This window comes from Eucyclogobius newberryi, unplaced genomic scaffold (assembly GCF_026437365.1).
Source record: "Eucyclogobius newberryi isolate DKJ021-1_F unplaced genomic scaffold, fEucNew1.0.hap1 SCAF_11, whole genome shotgun sequence".
In the NCBI taxonomy this organism is placed as follows: domain Eukaryota; kingdom Metazoa; phylum Chordata; class Actinopteri; order Gobiiformes; family Gobiidae; genus Eucyclogobius; species Eucyclogobius newberryi.
In genome coordinates, this window is record NW_027315735.1 from 10,412,761 (window position 1) to 10,417,126 (window position 4,366).

At 45.5% G+C, this 4,366-nt stretch overlaps 1 long non-coding RNA gene across 1 annotated transcript; it reads right to left on the reverse strand.

Moving 5' to 3' along the window:
- Nucleotides 1-3,308: 3,308 nt before the first annotated feature.
- LOC140346785 (uncharacterized) lies at nucleotides 3,309-3,842 on the reverse strand. The gene is made up of 3 exons (XR_011924334.1): nucleotides 3,789-3,842; nucleotides 3,597-3,716; nucleotides 3,309-3,529 (listed from the first exon to the last, which is right to left on the reverse strand). It is a non-coding gene; the product is annotated as an uncharacterized lncRNA (long non-coding RNA).
- Nucleotides 3,843-4,366: the final 524 nt, after the last annotated feature.

Below are 4,366 nucleotides of genomic sequence, written 5' to 3' on the forward strand. Positions count from 1 at the left end.
CTGGTTCAGTTTTTCATGTTTTAAGTAAAAATCAGGAAAGTGCCTTTAAAATTTAATGGCACTTTCCTGATTTGTACTTAAATTATTTGAAGGTCTATGTTTCTTACCAAAAATCCCGAACATCGTGTGTTTCTCGTCCTGCGTAAAGAGTCTGTGAAATTTGACCTTGTGTATTTCAGGGAACTCAGAGGTCGTCAGGTCAATCCTGTCCCGTGTGATGCTCATGTCTGTGGTTTGGGATGTTTAGTCTCTACGATGAACAATGCTATTTCACCACAGACCATTCTCGTACCATTATCTTAATTTTTTTCTACTATTAAAAAGTAAAACACACAAAACAAACTGCGGGAAAGACATGACCGAAGTACAACCCCGTTGTCGTGGCAACAGAGGTCCGCGCACAACCGAGGGTCTTTGAGGATGTGAGAATAGGTTAATTAAAATAAATCTGATTGTGTCATTCTGACCTCTGATCATGATAAACATGCTAAAAAATGTCTTTCGGCGCTACAGTACTGAGACAAATTGCTAAAAACAAACCTAAAATTGTAGACAATAGAAGAAATGCTCGCAATATGAATTTATTAAAAGGTTGTTATCATCTTTCAGTGTGTTGAACAGTCCACCATTTCCAGAATAAAGTCCAAAAAAACAGGTGAATTACAGACATTTCTTATCACATACGAACGCTCACAGAAAACACACTATTCTACAGAGTCCCCAGGTTAAAAAAATTAGGCCAAGTGTCACATTACTAACATTCTTACACTAAGGAATGGACTAGATACAGTAGACTTTATGTGTTAGTTGTTATGAAAGTGATTTGTGTGTGTGTGTGTGTGTGTGTGTGTGTGTGTGTGTGTGTGTGTGCGTGCGTGCCTGCGTGCGTGTGTGTGTGTGTGTGTGTGTGTGCGTGCGTGCGTGTGTGTGTGTGTGTGTGCGTGCATGTGTGTGTGCGTATGTGGGTGGGTGTGTTGATACTTCTTCTTTATGATATACTTTTGACAACCCTAGTTACTTTTATTTTAGCAGTAATTCCCCCAAATACTTTTTTTTGTTTAAACCCACCACAAAATCCAGGAAACAGTCATCAAAACTTAAGAGGGATTTTGGATACTTCAAAAACTAGTCTGTCAATACTTGTGTCTCAAACAAAAGATCCTGCTGGGACCCTTCTCCTGCCCTGGATCCTGCTGGGACCCTTCTCCTGCCCTGGATCCTGCTGGGACCCTTCTCCTGCCCTGGATCCTGCTGGGACCTTTCTCCTGCCCTGGAGCATGCTGGGACCTTTCTCCTGCCCTGGATCCTGCTGGGAACTTTCTCCTGCCCTGGATCCTGCTGGGACCTTTTTCCTGCCCTGGATGATCCTGTTGGGACCCTTCTCCAGCCCTGGATCCTGCTGGGACCCCTTTCTCCTGCCCTGGATCCTGCTGGGACCTTTCTCCTGCCCTGGATGATCCTGCTGGGACCTTTCTCCAGCTCTGGATCCTGCTGGGACCTTTCTCCTGCCCTGGATCCTGCTGGGACCCTTCTCCAGCCCTGGATCCTGCTGGGACCCCTTTCTCCTGCCCTGGATCCTGCTGGGACCTTTCTCCTGTCCTGGATCCTGCTGACTTTCCAAACGTGTGAGTGATTTCTCATTTCCATACAGGTCTTAAAACTCAGTATAGGAGACTCTGAGTCAAACACCTCTGACTTTAAGCCTTTCTGACAAACTAAGCAGCTTAATGCCATATTCTGGAGCTATCTGGCCCCAGCACCAGGACCCTGTTCTCAAGGTGAGGTAAATGCAATTATTTGGTTTATGCTAATATAGTCTAGCATGGTCATTTGAATCTAAAAAGAGAAATGCAGTGGTGCTGCTGAGTTAGAGCATATTTAGAAGATGAGGAAAAGAAAGACTCGATACCACATGTACACCACTTATTTTATCAGACAATACAATGCAATTTTCAACTGCAAATACTAATGTTTTAGTTGTAAAGACCATTCGGAAATATTAAAAAGAGCTCCAATTTGTCTTATTTACAAATCTAGTTTCAATACAAAATTAGGTTAGAAAAGTGTGTAATCCCTCAGTTGCTCAGCTACGTTCCACAGCAAAAGAAAAGAAAGGTCTGAACTCCGAGCCACAAACAGAGTAATGTGGTCGACTCCATTGACCGTAGACTACAATGAGCGCTGCATATGTGAAACCAAAGTCACTCCATATGAACCTGTCATGCTTTGGCTTTGGATCATGTTAGACGCATTATGACCTGGAAATATCATATTTTGGCTCTTGACAAAGTGAGTGCCGTGCGGCCATAAACAGGAAACCGCTGATGCTAACTTGCTTTGCTAGCTTTGTGTTGCTAAGGCTCAACATATAAGTTAGCATCAGTGGAAATACGGCGCTTTAGCACAAGATCGAGTCAGAGTTTGGTGAGAAATTATTCTTTTGTTTATTTCTGCCCTTTGCCGTCTTGTTTTGCCTGAGTCTGCGTTCTCCAATCATCCCGCGCTAAAGTGTTCAGTAAGCCCAAGGCGAGCCAGAGCGCTTTGGAAGTCAGTACCGCTCAGGGTCCACTTTGGATGGCTTAAACGGGACAGCACGCTTCACTTAAGACCGTGGAGACACTTTCAGACCCCCCCTCTCCTTCCTAAACCCCAGGTCTTCAGGCCAACTGTGTCACCACAAATTCACTTTCAATACATCCATTGTCCACCGTTGTGTCTGTGCAAGCGGCCCCTGAAGGCTCCGTGTGTGTGTGTGTGTGTGTGTGTGTGAGAGCGGCCCCTGCAGGCTCCGTGTGTGTGTGTGCACATGAGTGAGTGCACAAAGGCCTCACTGGCACATGCTTAATTAGTTAATGAATGGGTGCGTGGGAATCAGAGCTGATACAGTGAGGACCATGTGGCTGGGCAGAGGGCCCGTGACGCAGAGGGCCCATGACGCAGAGGGCCCGTGACGCGGAGGGCCCGTGACGTAGAGCTATAACACTCACCAGCAAAATGCCCCGACACAGCTACTCCACCACAACAGGGTACTCACCCGCAGAGGTGGGAAGAATAGTGAAAATGTACAGATGAACTGTATTCTGAATGTGTATGTAACTTTCGTAACTTTTAAAACTTTATTTGGTTTTGCCAGCAGGTGGCACTAGAGTGCATGTGTGGCATTCTGGTGGTACTATAAATGTTTTAAACTAATTTAAATTAAATAAAAATAAAGAAAATAAAACCAACAACGCCACCGGGCTTACACCCGGAAAACTAACTAAAAGGACACACAGATTCGTTCTTGATTATACAGAGGCAGATTCCAGTTTCACATGTAATTTATTTAACAGGCTATTAATTTAATAAATACTTTAACACAGGCTTAGGTAACAACACAGTTCGTATCAGTTCTTTATGCGTGGATGTATAGTCTTTTAAGAGTCCAGTGGATCTGGACAACACAGGGCACAGACATCCATATCAACAGAGGGCAGGGCAAGGCAACGGCTCCAGCGCACACCGCCGCTCCAGAGAGTTTAGGTTACATCTGAAAAGAGACCTGGTTAACGCTAACCTGAACACTAGGCTACCGGCATATCACGCTCAGGACGTACCACGTTAGCTGCCCGGGACCACGCGTTGTGGGGCTATGACAGCGAGACCACAACAATCCCGAGTCAGCAGAGATCACATCGGAGCGTTAACAAAGCGGCGCCAGGTGACAGGCCACGGCACTAAACCACAGAAACCATTTTATGAGTAAAACTACACGATCGAATTGCATTAGCATAAGGGACAACTACTACCTGGAGAGCGGAGGTACGTGGAGCAACACCCAGACCCAGGAAGTGCGTAGGTCAGAGGATGAATGACAAAACTGAACAACATTTTATTGGCCAACGGCCCTAATGATTAGCCAATAAGAAGTGGCATGGTCTGCCCGCAGGCCATACTGCCACACATGCTATATTAACACATTACTCGCGCTGCTCTGACCTCTGACCTCCAATACTTCTATGGCATCTGCTAGATTCTTGTTTTGGACCTGGTTCCAGCCTTCCCTCTGTGCTATGTGTCCATGCTCCTCCGGCAGCTTATCTTCAGTTTTCTCACGCTCACGTTTGGAGCTAATATAGTATATAGTGTCATTGTGTACAGCATAGTGTTGGGTTTGGCCCTTGGCCCTTATAGAGGTAGGCTACATAGCCTGCAGCTTAGGGCCTCGGGCTTGGACCCCTGCTGGCCAAGGCACATTCAGTACACAGAATACAGTTTAGCCTTGAGTCACTGTTGGCATCACATCAGGGTTAGACAACAAACAGGATATGTACAATATTAGGGCTCTAAAATGCACCACCCCAATTGTTTAGTAGGATTGTAATTT